The sequence below is a fragment of the Saccopteryx leptura genome, chromosome 3 (genome assembly GCF_036850995.1).
Source record: "Saccopteryx leptura isolate mSacLep1 chromosome 3, mSacLep1_pri_phased_curated, whole genome shotgun sequence".
NCBI classification, from domain to species: domain Eukaryota; kingdom Metazoa; phylum Chordata; class Mammalia; order Chiroptera; family Emballonuridae; genus Saccopteryx; species Saccopteryx leptura.
The window spans coordinates 300,996,099-301,013,374 of NC_089505.1; the positions used below are offsets into that span (position 1 = coordinate 300,996,099).

Sequence of the window (17,276 nt, forward strand, 5' to 3'; positions counted from 1 at the left end):
ATCATAATGGATCTAAAGCTTTGTCTTCTAATGGATTTGTATTTCTCATTTCATTAAGAGTTACAGTGATCTTAGAAATGTTTTCATGCTCTTCAAGTTTCTATGAGTAGAAATAATTGCCCACATGAGCCTATGGTTCTAATGGACAATTATTAACTGTCTAGTTTCTTCATTCTCAACATGTATCTGTTGGTATTATATAAAAATATAATGATGAAACAATCTTTTTGCAAATATTATATATCAGTAATATAACCTTTACAAATAGCTAATATGTGCTTCTATTTTTCCAGTATTCTTTCAATATCTTAGGTAGATAGATATTTGTACTATTTTAATATTATTCCTTTTTAAAATTTTTTTTAAAAACTGATTTTAGAGGAGAGAGAGAGAAAGAGAAATACTGATTTGTTGTCCCACTCAATAATGCATTCATTGGTTGATTCCTGTATGTGTCCTGACCAGGGATCAAACCCGTAACCTTGGCATATTGGGATGACACTCTAACCAAATGAGCTACCTGGACTGTTATTTCTTTTAATAGTAGAAAAATATTGTTATTTAGAATGATTTACCTACTTTCCTCAAGTCACAGAGTTCATAAATAATAGAGAACTGAAAAGTCCATACTCTTCAAACATGAATGAATTTTAAGGAATGGAAGAGACAAGTTGCTTCTTGAATTTCTACCTTACCACAGGTAATAAAATAACTCCAGCTCTAATTCACAAAGTATACATTGGTTAGGAGCCATTTGTGTAGAAATCCAGGAGATAGGGATGGAGAGAATCATATTGTTAACCACTGACCTCTTTCTGTTAAATATTTTTATGTGTGTGTATAGATTCAATCAGCTAAAAGTAGGCAGTCATGATTTCAAAGTGCTCTATTTACTGAACACAAAATGCATTTTTATTATTTGAATTATAAACATTAAAAAGTCTTATGGTTCACAAAATAAAAGAAAATCTAAAAGATAATTCGGAAAAGAAAGCATTTGCATTTTTCTTCAGAACAAAGACTACATCAGTACAACTGAATTAAGTACATCTGCTCAGATAAACAAAAATTTCATAGCAACTGTTTGCTCCATCATTAAATAAATGCCTTTCATATATTTGAAACTTTCTAGCTTGAGAATGTGCTAATTAACTGTGCCAGGCTCCAAACTGCCAGCCTATCCTATGCTCAGCCTGGAACATGTACATAAGCATTTAGGGTATTTTGTTTGAATATATCAGAAATAAGAATGGCAAAAGGCATAATCATAATACGGGCAGAACAGATCATACCTGCAAAATAGAATAGGAAGAAAAGGAGTTCCCTAAGAAGGCTGTGGTCAGTAAACACATTGAGACTTTCAATATATATGAGACTTTTGAAATCAAAAGCACATCAGACCAGAAGAAAAGGGGTCTTTACAAGGTGTCCGAGCAATAAATAATTTACAAAGCAATTTAGAAACCTCAGCAGTCACCACTTACAAGGCTGTGGTGGGGAACGGAGTCTATATTTGTAAAGAACAGTAGAATCAATACAAGGAGTAAGCTGTCAGTTTTTCCTATAGTGTCAATATCTCAGACTGGCTGCTTCCACTGGTGCTTCTGTGGAAACAATTTCCAAAAGTATACTACCAAGTGACATGCAGCATGGATTAAATGATTTACTTGAATCCCCTAACTGCATGTTGGAAGGCCAGTAGCCCAAAAGGAACAGTAGAGAGCCTGAAGACAAAGCAACCTATAACAACAGTGTGATTTTGGAAGGGCTTATACTTAAAAGAATCCTAGTGCCACAGCCAAGTTCCATTCAGAATAACAAGGAAAAATGAGAAGTGGCCACAGTAGGATTGTACTACCTGGCTACCAGGAGGACCATTCACAATATTGAGAGATCTGACTAAATAGATTTATTGGTCAACTTCCCATGTGTAAGTCATCAGATAAAATGGTGATTGGTTCTTGGAACAGCAATAAGCAGTCTTAACTCTCTTTTTGTTTGGAACTATGTGGTCAATATCTTTCGAAAGAAAGTGTGTCTTGTAAAAACTCAGGCATCATTTTAGCATTACATAATTAGGCATAATTTATTTCATTAAATCAGAAGGTTATGAAGTTAAATTGATTGTAAGACTAGATAGAGCAATGGAAAGGTTCAGAGACAAGGATTGCAGAAAAGCACTCCATCTCCAGCCATGGAGGATGGTTTAACAAAGCTGGCTCTCCTACTCCATTGCTTTGTGACTTTGATCATTTAAATGATAAAATGGGTTCAACTTAGCTCTAGTCCCTTCCAGAAATAACAATTCTATTATTATTAAAAACATCAATCATCTTTCCAACCTCACAGCAGATTGTGTCTGAGACATTGAGTTATGTGTGAACATCTATCCTTACATTGGAAGGCCCTGTACTGTTGACATAAAGAACTAAAATATACATAAAGAATAAGTTTCTTTTCCCAGTTCAGATTCTATCCATTTGCTATATAACTTTGGATGATTTTTCTCTATGATTTAGGTTCCTTATCCACAAAAGATGGTTTTTACTTCATAAGTTGTTTGTGAGGTCTCAGTGAGATTATATGAAAGGTCCTCAGCACTGTGCCTTACATTCATTCATTCACTTCAACAAGTGTTCACTGAGTTCAATCTCTGTCCCAGTCTCTGGGCCAGGCATTGAGCAAACCAGGTTGACACAGTTACTGCTCAATGAGGCTTCTACTCTATTGAGGAAGACAGACATTTAAAGACACAACGAGGTGATGAATTGTAATCATTACAAGTATTATGAAGGGAAATTAGAATGTCATGAGGACACATAACTGGAGGGGATGTACCTGGTCTGAAGGAAGGAGGTGGACCAACAGAATTCCAGAGAGGGCCCTGAGATGGGCACAAAGCTTTGTGCATCAGCCTGACCAGACAGTGGTACAGTGGATAGTGCACCAGCAGTGGATAGAGCATTGGACTGGGATGTGAAGGACCCAGGTTTGAAACTGTGAGGTCGACAGCTTGAGCACAGGTTTATCTGGCTTGAACACGGGCTCACCAGCTTGAGCGTGGGGTCGCTGGCTTGAGCATGGGATCATAGACATGACCCCATGGTTGCTAGCTTGAGCTCAAAGGTTGCTGATTTGAAGCCTAAGGTTGCTGGCTTGAGCAAGGGGTCATTCGCTCTGCTGTAGCCCCCTAGCCCACCACCCCATCAAGGCACATATGAGAAAGCAATCAGTGAACATCTAAGGTGCCACAATGAAGAGTTAATGCTTCTCATCTCTCTCCCTTCCTGTCTGTCCTTAACTGTCCCTCTCTGATTCTCTTTCTGTGTCCAAAAAAAAAAAAAAAAAAAGCTTTGTGCATCAGAATATTCAGACTCCAGACTCAGAGATATGTTTATATAATTGTGATCACATGCATTATATATTTGTGTATCCTGTTCTTTTCACTTACCATTGACCTGTGAGCATTTCTCCACATTATTAAAAAAACATCAATTGTTATGGCTGCTTAATGCTCATAATAAAGATAAACAATAATATACTTAACCATTCTCCTATACAATTATTTGATATGTTTCAAATAATTCCTATTTGAAAAAAATGCTGAGGTAAAAATTCAAAAGTAATTGAGACTACTTTCTCATAGTGTCATATTGGGTCAAAGAAAAAAAATATTGTTAATTTTTCAAAATTTCATTTCATTTCATTAGAAGAGTAAAAATTTACATTCTGAAAGGTAGCCATTCACTTGGCTTCATTAATTTGAATCTTTATTTTTTACTTAATTTTTTAATCTTTAATAGTTCATATAAAAGCATCATTTGTATAAACAATTGTTGGGTGATGGGCAAATCACCCAATCAACAGTTCAAAAGCTATAGAAATATTTACCTGAAACCTATGTACTGTTATTTATCAATGTCATCCCATTAAATTTAACATTCTACATTTAAAAATAGCAGTACTAAGAGATTAGTTATTCATCAATGCTGGTAATTATTACTGACCAAGCATATTATCACAGGGATCATCGTTTTAAGCAACTGTAAGTAATAATACTTGTTAAGATCTTAAGATTAGCCTGTTTAAGTTTTTAAGGAAAATAACTGGTACCTACCTAGTTTTAAAAAATTATCTATTTTCTATTTAAATGATATCGTTTTTCTTAGTTTTAAAGAGAGTAGACCTTTCGTTAAAAAAGAGCACTTTTAGATCAATGATATTGAACTTCAGCGAAAAATTGCACAGACTGTATATACTTTTCAGGGAGAAAGTAAAATGAGAAACTGAACAACTTAGACTGTGAGCTACTTGGTGAGAAGCAGGGGGCAGTGTAACAAAGGCTGAGGAAAGAAAGAGTGACCTGCTGAGTCCCTGTGGGCGGGAGCCAGAAACTTTCCTGGGCATAATAGGTGGCTGGTCTTTTCTAAGGAGAGAACATACCTGCTGACTTTGTGACTGGGGCTGTTACAAAGAAAATGTGCTGAGTAGTACAAAGAGTTCTGAGCCATCCAAACCACTTACACAATTCCGTTGGTGTTGGAAAATGAATTTCTCTTGATGACTTAAGATAAAACTAGGGAAATTTTTATCTGATCTTTTTGAAATAAGTGAATAAATATTTTAAATCAACACATTTTAGAAACATAATCAACTTTTTATTTTAGTAAAATGTAACATGAGAAACAACTGATTTCCTCATAAGTGAAAAACTGTAATTATATTGTAAACATATAATTTCAAACTTTATTTTGTGATGCTTGTGCATATTCTGTTCACATCATTGAGTTCAGAACTGTTTGATCATCACTCCTGAATACCCAGTTACTTACTCATAAGCAGAATAAGGGATTAGATTAAAATTTTAGCTAAACCCTGACCAGGTGGTGGCACAGTGAGTAGAGCATCAGACTGGGATGTGGAAGGACCCAGGTTTGAGACCCCGAGGTCTCCAGCTTGAGTGTGGGCTTGTTTGGTTTGAGCAAAGCTCACCAGGTTGGACCCAGGGTCACTGGCTCAAGCAATGGGTTGCTCAGTCTGCTGAAGGCCCACAGTCAAGGCACATATGAGAGGGCAATCAATGAACAACTAAGGTGTCACAACAAAAAAACTAATAATTGATGCTTCTCATCTCTCCATTCCTGTCTGTCTGTCCCTGTCTGTCCCTCTCTCTGACTCTGTAAAATAATAAATAAACAAAAAAAAAGTGTATCAAAAATAAATAAATAAATAAAATTTTAGCTAAAATATGAAAAGTTAATTGGGAATTACCTCAACTAGGAAACAATAATGATAGTGTAAGTCTTATAAACACTATGACTGTTATATAAAGAATTACAATATGAGTATTTCTAATATTGTCTGTATAGTTTAAAATTTAAACATGTTTTACATGGGAATAAGGATTACATGATTACTAGCAGAGCAATATTTAAAAATATAGAAACATCCATATTCTAGGGTATTCAGTGGGAATTAAAGGTGCTCAGGAATAGCACTTAAAAAAAGACAAGAAACAGACCCTAATACAAACGATCTCTTTCAAGATTAGCACAAGATCACATTATAACCCTTCCAGATCTCCAGATGAGACTTAGTTTTCTTCTAGCAACTGGCTAATTGCCTGCCTCTTATATACCTACGGTAAAAATGGAAATGTCCCTTACTCTCCCACTTGTCTGGGAGACATTTGTGTAATGCTGCAAAGCATCATGCAGAGACACAGGTTAAGAATGAAAGATTCTACCTGTGAAGATGGCCCACTTATGATGTGACCATCTTGAGAACACTGTCACATTGCTCCTGACAGTCAATTTTGCATTTTTTTAGATCAATATCATGATTTTGTTCAATTGTACAGTAAAAAAATGAGCATTTCCAATGAGAGTTGCTAAATTTTGGTGAACAAAGGTGAAGGTAAGCAGACTGTGTTCATGTCAGGGGATGAAAACACATGTGTGTGCAATCCAGGGGTATGCACAAGTGACCACCACACATTTCTTTTGCTGTTCTGGCATTATTCAGGTTTTTATTTTTGAATGTTAAGAATTTCACACACAAGAAATTGGATGTTACAACTTTAATTGAAATAGAATTTAGTAATATTGGTTGTAAATCTCCCTGTGGACAGTCTCCAAAAACCCCATTAAGGCTGTGTGCCCTGTTGATGGAAATGTGCTCTCTGAGGGGTGCCCTATGACCCCACTGTTACCTTCTATCATCCTCGATCTCACTAGGCCCTGCAGGGATTAGAGGTGGCAAGGTTTTACATACCTGTAACCTTATAAACATGGCAGAATGAAGGACAGGTAAGTGCCTCGTGAACAATACTAACATTCTTGTACCGTAATTCCAAGGAAGGAAAGTTTTTTCCTGGCTTAAGAAGTTTATAATTCATCAAAGAGATGGCCATGAAATTGGACCTCAAAAAACAAGGAAAACTGTAATTGGTTAAAATGAGCAGATGATTGTTTCATGAAAATTCCAGAGTGTGGGGCAGTGGTAATTTGTGTCTGGTTCTAGCTGAAGAATTAAGAAAGAAGAAATGGATATTAAATGTTAAGGAAGTAGGAGTTCCAGATCTAACCTAGTCCTGATGTAATCTTTATCTTATGGAAGTATTTTCCAAACAAATTTCTAGCATGCTACCTACCGACGAAATGCAAAGTCTAAACTGTCGGGAGAGTAAAGCAGTCACAGTCTGTAAGACTTGGCGGAGCACTGTTTGAAAACCAGTGACCTAATCCCATCCTCTGATGAGACAGTGAGACTCAGAGAAATAAAGTTACGTACTCAAGGTCATTACTCAATTTGGAGAACGAGTCTTTTACTTCCTTGCAGTAATACATATTAACACTACAAATTACTTCACCTATATTTTCTGGCAAGAATCAGGAGAAATAAAGCAAAATATTATTCAGATGTCAAATGTCAATATAAAGAAATTGATAATGGTGGCTGAACTTTGTTTTATTTTAAATGTTACCTTTATCACTCACCCTTGGTTTCACTGATAAAAATTATTTTTAAGGTAAAACTGAAAATCAGATGGAAGACCTATAGTTGCCAATCAAAGTGCTGTCACACTGCAGGATTTGACACTTTCAACATTAAATATACGACATTCGGTCATGACCACACACATATACAATCAAGATGTTGTGTCCTGCTGAAAGAAGTGAAGATTCTTTTCCCAAAATGTGGAATCAATTTCACTGCACATATTAAATACTTTTCATTTAACCCATTAAAGCTTTGTTTTATAATTAATTCTTGATAAATGTTTTTATTACTTAGATTAATAAACTAAAAATGTCCTTATATATCACATCAGCAAAATATTATTTATTAGGCAATCAAGAATATAGTCAATAAGAATCACATCGCTTTTAAATTGCACAGGGTTTTCCCAGAAATAAATCTTAGCTAAATACCCAAAAACCTAAAATTTAGAAATTGAAAAGAATGTTATTGTCATTTTTTTCAGCTTACTATTAAATGTTCATTCACATCCATGGTAGTTAAACAAATACAGAACATTTGTAATGGTCCCCCTCGTTAACCAGTTTCTAATAAATGAAATGTTCATTAAATAAATAAGTAGTCATATATATCATATTTCTTTATACAAAACAAACATATGCACACATGTGACAGATCCTCAGTGGTGTAGCCCTGGTATTATTCTGTAGGCTGGGTTCATCTTTGATTATTTACTGTGCCTGACTAAGTGGACAGTTCTAAAACATTCTTACAAAGTTCTCCTGGATCCATCACTTACTAGTTACATGACTCCAGAGATGTGTGCCTAAATTCTTTTTGCCTTAGTTTTCCTTCTTCTTCTTTTTTTTTGGGGGGGGGGGTCAAGAGAGAGAGAGACAGAGATAGGGACAGGGACAGGGACAGACAGGAAGAGAGAGAGATGAGGGGCATCAATTCACAGCTGAATCGCTTCATTGATTGCTTCTCATAGGTGCTTTGACCAGGGGGCTCCAACCGAACTGGTGACCTCTTGCTCAAGCCAACGACCTTGTGCTTCCAAATAGCAACTGTAGGCTGAAGCCAGTGACCATGGGCTAGTGTCCATGATCCCCCACTAAAAAGCCAGCAACTCTGCACTCAAGCTGGTGAGACCGCACTCAAGATGGATGAGTCCTGCTCAAGCTGGTGATCCCGGGGTTTCAAACCTAGGTCCTCAGCATCCCAGATTGACACTCTATCCACGGCATGCCTGATCAGGCAATTTTCTTATATTTTAAAATGGAATAATACATATATATATCACTGAGGAGTGACTATGTAAACTGCTTAGTTTAGTGACTGACATTTGTAAATTATTCAATAAAGTGAGTTATTATTATTAGTCTGAAACTATAAACAAATGAAGGATTCACATGTAGAAAAATATCCAGAGATTCCAAATTGATTATAAAGTAAACAGAAATGTACATATTTTAAAACAACTTAAAAATTACTTAAACCATTATACAATGTTGTCCCCCAACCCCTTGTTTTCTCAGAGGTGTGTGGGGGGGGAGACTGCTGAATTTCTGACACCTCTTGAAACACTACTCAGATTATTGTACAAGTCCGTCTCCAGAATAGGAGACTAAAAGTGTCAGAGGTTGCTGAACCCCCTCCACAGAAGGGACAGCTAAAACGTGATCCTCTCCTAAGGACAGCACCCTTGAATCCACCCAATCTGTACTTGAAAATCTCATTAGCAAAATATGCAAGAAATAAAAGGTTTGACTTGCACCAAATACAACCCATCTATTAGGTGCATGAATCTGTTGACTGTTGGAGGACAATCTTTTCTATTTCTTTAGTTAAAACAATCATTTGCCTTCATTTGTGGGCAAAGCTAGGAGGTACAAATCTAAGTGACTTAGCTACCTTTTTTTTAAGTTAACTTTTTATTCAAATACAGATGATATTCAGTTCTATCAATTTCAGGTGTACAACATGGTGAGTCTACACTTATATCCCTGTGGTGTGATCACATGTCGTAACCATCTCAGGGATTTAGAGTTCCATCTGATGGAAAGAATTCTGTGCTCACTGGTACTGAGGGCCAGCTCTGTGTCAGGCATTCCGCCCCTTCCTCACTGAATCCACACCAGAGCCTATGTGGGGATGGGCTATTGTCCCCACACTCATAGATGAGAAAACAGAGGCTCAAAAAAGGTACAGTAACTTGAACACAAACACATAATACTGACAAGACCAGGATTCTGACCTACATTTATCTGACACAAGTGCATTCTCAAGGCACCACATCGTCTTTGTGGACTCAAGAGTCTACCAAGCCACTATAGAGTACACTCATAGCTCCTGTATTCTCAGACTCAACTTCCAACTCTTCCTTTGCTATAAATTTTACTATCATTGTCCCTGGCTGGATAGTTTGGTTGGTTAGCGTTGTTCCAACATGCAAAGGTTGCCAGTTCAATCCCTGGTCAGGGCACATACAGAAGCAGACTGATGTTCCTGTCTCTCTCTCTCTCTCCCCCTTTCCACTCTCTCTAAAAATCAATTAAAAAAATTTCTTTTACTATCATCACTGTAAGAAATATATTTGTTAAAAAATATTCCACTGTACAAGACTTAGATTTCAGAATCCATCTAACAAGTTTTAGGACTTTAGATGATGTGAAAATATTTTAGAGCTTTTCTAGCCACAAGTTCCCTTCATCCTTCTGTCCCCAGAATCATTTAAATTCCAAAATGTGTATTTATCAGCTCATGAATCATGAGAACTTGTTTTAATAATTTTTATAATGTTGTAAACAGTAATACAAAGAACCGCAAGATCTGGTAGAATAATGAAGCCTCCATTTTGGTTTCGTTTCACTTGGACATAGATGCTATTTAGAATATTTGCATTCTCAGAAAATAGGTGTTTCTTTCCTGCTTGAATGTGCACTGATTGCATTTTGCTCCCTGTATACGTGTTTCCAAATTTGGTCTAGAAATGAACTGCTCTTCAACTTCTATATATATAAGCAGATTTGAAAGATTTGATTCTAAATATACAGAACCCAACAAATAATAGTGTTCTTTCTCCATAGTGTGATTTTAATAAATATTTTAATAAATAAAAGTACATGGTTTAAAAAAATTAACCTAAGAATCCTTTCCAAATGTTATGGTAGCTTTTATCTCAGGGAACATGGGTGTTCCTCAAGACAAACCGTTTCCTTTTCAATTTTAGGATAATCTATGGAAAGAAAATATTTACAATACTTGAAGCTACATTGGCAAATGTTACTATTTCACTCTACAAACCCCAGCATGGGTGCTACTAGTAAAATTGACAAGATGTTGCTAAAACAAGTAGTTTGAGGGGCTCTCATAAATTCCAAAGCTAAAGAGTAAAAAGCTTTATTTTATTTTGAAATAGATAAGTAAGCCAAATTATCAACTACTACATTAAATAAAGTTTTTATTCTAATACAAAATAATGAATGTAAACTATACATGAAAAATAAAGTAAATCTGCTATGCTTAATTTTCTAACTAAAGCTACTCATGAACATTAGAAGTAATAATACTTTGGTAGGAGCACTCACTCTCTTCCATGATGTATCCTTCTGTGGAAAGGGAGGGGTCTTCTGAGCTCACATCACTCATTGCTCTACCCAGCCCCAGAGGAGGCAAAGGGCCTTCTCAGGCTGGCACATTTGGGAAAGACTAAAATGGAAAGCACTGCTCATCCAAACCCTCTTTTTGTGGGGAACAAGTTGCCAGAAAGTTCCCACAGAAGGTTACCCGAAAAGGAGTTCTTACTCCTCAAATTCTCAATGCAATATGACATGAATAAAATGACAGTAGAAACACATTTTCAAAATGGTGCTTCATGACATTATCTCCGCACAAATGCTGAACCAAATAACCAAGCTCATTTTGCCAATAAGTTCAACCTAACAAGTGTACAAAGCAACATAAGCCTGATATTGAAGTTGATAGTAAGACAAAAGCTCACACTCAGAAATTCAACAGTTTGCATTTGAAATTGAAAGCAAACTAGAGAGTCATGTACAAATAGCCAGTTATATACACTTAATACATATATTTAGTTACTTCTATATAATACAGATTGTAACTCTATGGTTTATTGTAGAAGAAAAATAAGACTGGGAACTGGGCATTTTCTTCTTGGTACTTTAAAACAAAAATAATACATGAATAATTTTTTTAAAAAACACCCTACTGAAGCTGTAGGTTTCCAGTATTCATCAATATAATGACCCATGAGCCATTAGTGGGTCATAAAGAAAGCTCAATAAAATAATCATAACCTCACATGTTCATTTAGTTCTGAGGCTTAAATGATGGACCTTTGTACCTGACCATGCCTAGAGACAATTTTATTATACACACACACAAGCATACATAGCTCATGTTCTCTCTCTGTTAATTATGCAAACTCACATATACACATGTTCATGGGACATTTATAATGTCCTCATAGCTTTCTTTTAATAAACAAAGGGGCATTATTCAGTTTCCTTTTCAAAATAAATAACTTATGCAACAGATTTTTATTTAAATTGTAATTATTTATAGTTCTTGGCTTCTGAATCTCCTCTGAAAGGCAGATAAACTCAAACCAAAAAAGAAAGGCTCAACTTTTGTGAACATATTTCAACCCTTTTTAATTATCTTTCTATCTAGCTTTCTGAACTTTTATCATTATCAAATTCATTTTAACTAGTTTTAAAGACATCTGGATTTTGCACAAATCAAAAATCTTTATTCAATATTCACCTTCTTTCTAACTTACACAAAATATGGGAAATGCTCAAAGTTATATAAATTTCCAAGAGACATTAGTGTAGTAGACAAATTTACCTTTCCAAGGTCATCTCTTTAGAATTTTGCCATCTTCTTTAGATTTATTTCTAATGTCTGTTCAGGGGCCTTTTCTTTTCAATCTCCCTAACCGACCACAAAGATTCTCACCTCTTCCTTGTCACTTCAAAACCCTCCTCCTAACTCCATTATCCTCAGACAACAGTTCTAAGTTCTAATTGTGTACTATTTGGGCTCCATTTCATCCCCAGCTGACCTTTTTTTTTTTTTTACCGTCATTCTGCCCCAGTCCTGCAAAGGACCTTTTGGTTTACCAGTTGCCACCATTCAAGGCCACAATTTCCTGACCCTGTGCTGCCTCTTTCCCATAGTTCTGTATCTGGATCCCCAGTTCCAGTCCAGTTTATCCACTCCTGACAGATCAGTCTTTCTAATCTTTCTAAAGGGTAGCTTGGTTAAATTCTTATAGAGCAGATGGAGATGGCAGATTCCAAATGATTCTTCCATTGCTGAAGAACCTAATGGATTCCTTTTCCTCTGGAGAAAGTTTATCTTGATTTCTCTGTTCTTTTCATCTCTTATTTAGCAAAACTGCTGAAGTCACTTACTCTTCCACAAAGCGTTCACAACTTTAGTATTCCCTTGTCTGAAAATCATGACCTACAAGTGAGAAGTACATTTTAAATTGTGACCAAGTACACATGTAACTGTAATTATACATTTGTGTTTTATGTCGATACCACCTGTAAACCTAAACAGTTTCCAGGACATGACACTGTAACTTTTTATATGTAAGTCATGATCCACTAAATGTATTTCATCACCCAATAAGGAAGAGTAATCATAGTTTAACAGATTTAGATTATCTAAATCTTTGCCCTTCTCCTAAATGTGATTCATTATAATATACTTCATTAAGCCATTCATTAATTCGTTCAAAAAAGTAAGAATCTCCGTTAGAAGTCAGCCATTTTGGTACATCCCAGGGATAAAATGACCGTGAACATTTATAAATCTCTGCCCTCGTGGAATCCACATTGTCTGTCCCAAAAGACAATAATCCTTTATGTTCCTCTCTTTCTAAGTATTTACCCAGTCCAACCATCTCAGAACTATGTCATGCTGCTTTACATTTCTGTATCTTTTCATCAGAATCCCATCTCCATGGATAAACTGTAATATCTTTCAAGAGAGAAATCTCAATTAGACACATCTGTACTCTGTAACTTCACTGAGCAAGGGGAACAGTTGGGTAAAGGCGGAAGGGCACCTGAGCTCCGCCTCAGCTCGGCACTTCCTGGCTGTGCATGCGGGCCTGCCACTCAGCTTTTCCCGAATCCAGTTTCCTCAACTGTAAAATGAGAGGGTTGGGCTACCTCAGTGGTTTTTCAAATTCTACCCATACCAAGGTTTCAGGGTTCAGTGGAGGTTCCAGAGCATGACAGTAAGAGGTCTTACTCTCAAAAGATGGGAGAGGGAGATGAATTCCCATCTCCTATCTCATCGGAGCTTATAATTTTGTCCAAAAAATAGTGCCTCGGTGCTACAAAAGTATTTTTTTAATTATTAAATCTCAAGATTTTGCAATCATGTGCTCTGCCATGCAAGGTTGAGTTGGAGGAAGAATAAGGTGGGAAGGAAGAGAGATGGAAGAACAGAAAATACTTGTGATAAAGTATACATTGCTATGTTCCAGGCACTGAGTTAAGATAAGTATAATATATATAGTATCTTATTGTTTCTATTCAACAACTTCACAAGATATGAAATAGTAGACACAGGAGGAAAATGAAGTTCAGAAAGGTTAGGTAGCTTGATCTAAGTGCCCAGGTAAGAAACACTAAGGCCAAAATCCGTTCTCTTCCCATTACCCACTTTCCTTAAGAGAAGCTAACAAGAACCTTACATTTGGTTTGTTCTCACTTTCCCCATATTTCATATGACTTAATCCTAACAACTTTGAGGAGTACACAACAGCATTATTCTTATTTTGCCAATTAGAAAACAAAGATTCAGAAAAATGCAAGTGACCTGTCCAATTTCAAAGCAATTCAATGGGGCAGAGATGAAATTAAATGCCTGCATTCACATTCTGTGTTTTTTTCACAGAAATAGGGGAGGGGGAGATAAGAGAGAAGGAAGCAGAAAGGATGGGACAGGTGGAGAATTATAACAATTCCACTGCGTACTTAGGAGGACTAGTGAGTCAAATGAGATCATTGAATGGAAAGTACCTTGAAAAATCTGAAACACTCTGTCAATGTAGGTTATTTCTATAAACTAGCTCAAACAGTGTTCACTGAGGATGACATTTCATATTTTTTAAAAATTCCATGTAATGACTGCAAATATAATAAAGCTATGCAATGAATTAATTGCTTGGACAGACTACAGAAACTCATACAAAAGAAGGACAAGCTGACACTTTCAAGAAGATGATACAAGCACTGGTTACATATGCCTGCTTCCTGGTCATGATATACAGTCCCGACTGGCAGTAGAATAAGTCAGATTTTCAATTTTTCTTAGATTTCATCGCAAACTCAATCAAAAGCATGAAAGTCAGTATTTCAGGATCCTTGTGCCCTGTGAAAAATAACAGCTTGTTCCACTACCTGAACTCTTAGAGCATTTTTTATTTTGATTGTCTTCCCATTATTCTGAAAGACTGTCAGGACTTTATCAGGCAGATCATCCAAACAAACTAGAATATTATTAAAGTTCTAGCAGAGCCGTAACTCACGGAAGGTATGAGTGATTAAAAGCCACGCAGTTGTGACAAGGACTATAAGGAGAGCAGACAGAGAAGTTACATGTCTTTAAAAGAAGAAATTAAAAAAAAGACAAAGAACTAGAATGATTTAACCCCTTGTATCTTTTACCAGGACAAAAGCTGTGGCATGACCTGATCAATATTTATAGCCTTATGTGGCTAGACTCCTTATGGCAAATAACTTCCAGAGGTCAAAACTATTGAAAATAAGATTAACACAGAATTATAGCATAACTATTGCCTTGTCACAATGCCAGAATTCCAAAAAATGTTATTTAAAATAACAAGATGCCCTGCCATTAGTAAAATATTGCCACTTTGGTCTGATTTGCAGTGGTGCAATGGATACAGCATCAACTTGGAATGCTGAGGTCGCCAGTTTAAAACCACCTGCTTGCCTAGTCAAGGTACATACAAGAAAAAACTACTATGAGTTGATGCTTTCCACTTCTACCCTCTCATCTCCCTCTCTCTGTCTCTCTATCTTCTCTCTAAAATCAATAAATAAATCCTTAAAAAAATAACATACTGCCACTTTTGGAATTTATTGTTGACTCTAGTTACACTTTTCTTGGTTTACTGAATTATTTGGACTTAGAAATATATTCCCATCTCAGTTAACATTCACAAAACTATTAATTAAATACTCCCTATTTGCCAGACATTGCACTGTTCACTAGAAACAGAGTATCAACAGAGAACAGATGCTCCCAAAGGAATCAATAATCTAGGAAAACACAGAAACAGCTAAATTAATTTTTATAAAATACAATTGAAAAAATGCCTATGCCATATTGTTAAATGAAACAAATGATCCCCAAAAATAGTGCCAAAATATGAACTGTATTCTCTTAAGCACAAAACAGTGATTACTACAGACTTTATTTTCTTTTTTACACTATATATGCCATCCAGTTTTCATCAGGGAGGTAAAGGGATAGAACAAAAAAGGACAAAAACAAAACAAAGCAAAAAAATTTATGGACATGGACAACAGTGTGGTGATGGCAGGGTCAGGAGAGTGAGCAAGGGTAGAGAGGGGATAAATGGACGGCGATGGATGAACACAACTTGTGGGGTGGGAGGGTGAACACAGAATACAGTGTACAGATTTGTGTTGTAGAATTGGGCACCTAAAATCTATAAAATTATATCAACCAGTGCCATCCCAATAAAAACCAATAAAAATAATATTAAAAATAAAAAATACTGATACCTCAAAAAATATATTTTTATTGACTCATATTTGTTGATTGTACATGGATTTATTAACATACACAACTAATGTATGAGGAAAAAATTTATAAAAATAATTTTATAATCAAAAGTGAAGACTTGAGGAAGAAAATGCTTTAATTGATATTTAGGTGGAATGCAGTGAAAACCCCAGAAGACCCTGCATGTGGGCAGACCAAGCGCAGTCACATCCAAACTGGTGGTGGAAAGTGAGTAGGGAACACTGAATGGGGAAGACAGTGGATGACAGCCTAGTTGGTGAGAGAATCGTCTAGAAGAGCACAGGGTTGTGAAGTCAGCATTCCATTAGTCTGAGTGATGGATGGGGGGAGGAGACGGAAGCTGGATGCTCCCCAGGAGAGAAAACAGTGAGTCCACCCTGTGAAGGGCATTAGATACCACCCTAAAGACACCTGGGTTTCCTTCCTCCTGTCGTCAGTGGGGAGCCAGGACTTTGGTGGTTGAGGCCCCTAAACAATTGTACATAGTGAGAATATTCACTTAATATTTTGAGATACAGGTCTTACATTCATGACAAAGACTGAGGTTCTCTCACCTGTGATTTTCACCACTGTGACTACTTATATGACACTAACTAATAAACAAGAAACCTTCTTAGTCTTGTAAGCAAAACTCTAAAAAAAAATACTTGAAGTTTCTGACAAGGGCTACAGATACAAACAAAAATTCATGTACATCAAAATCACTCATATTTATATACTTTCCTGTGGATCTAAACTGGATTGTTGTCCTACTTATTCAGTGTCTTGTTCTAGGATTATATATCCACACCCCATGCTATTCAATTTTACAGTGACTCCCTGTGGGTAAAATATATTTCCCTGTCCCACTCATGCTGAGTTGGACCACAGAATTGCTTTGACTAATAGAATGTTATTGGACATGATGTAACAAACTTTGTGTGCATGGCTTGTTTTGTTCTCCACTGAACTTGTGATCAGCCACTAAAAAATATGCTACCCTGCCCTGGCCGGTTGGCTCAGCGGTAGAGCGTCGGCCTAGCGTGCGGAGGACCCGGGTTCGATTCCCGGCCAGGGCACACAGGAGAAGCGCCCATTTGCTTCTCCACCCCTCCGCCGCGCTTTCCTCTCTGTCTCTCTCTTCCCCTCCCGCAGCCAAGGCTCCATTGGAGCAAAGATGGCCCGGGCGCTGGGCATGGCTCTGTGGCCTCTGCCTCAGGCGCTAGAGTGGCTCTGGTCGCAATATGGCGACGCCCAGGATGGGCAGAGCATCGCCCCCTGGGGGGCAGAGCACCGCCCCTGGTGGGCGTGCCGGGTGGATCCCGGTCGGGCGCATGCGGGAGTCTGTCTGACTGTCTCTCCCTGTTTCCAGCTTCAGAAAAATGAAGAAAAAAAAAAAAAAAAAAAAAAAAATATGCTACCCTGTCTACTGTTCCTTCAGCCTGGACCTCGGACCTGAAATCCAACCTGAG

The 17,276-nt window shown here is 36.9% G+C and overlaps 1 protein-coding gene and 1 pseudogene across 1 annotated transcript in view; both read right to left on the reverse strand.

The window, feature by feature from the left end:
* The window catches only part of HNF4G (hepatocyte nuclear factor 4 gamma), a 106,587-nt gene that overhangs the window by 47,572 nt on the left and 41,739 nt on the right, over positions 1-17,276 (reverse strand). The gene's annotated exons all lie outside the window — the stretch shown is intronic.
* The window catches only part of LOC136398530 (leucine-rich repeat-containing protein 31-like), a 66,717-nt pseudogene continuing 65,376 nt past the window's right edge, over positions 15,936-17,276 (reverse strand).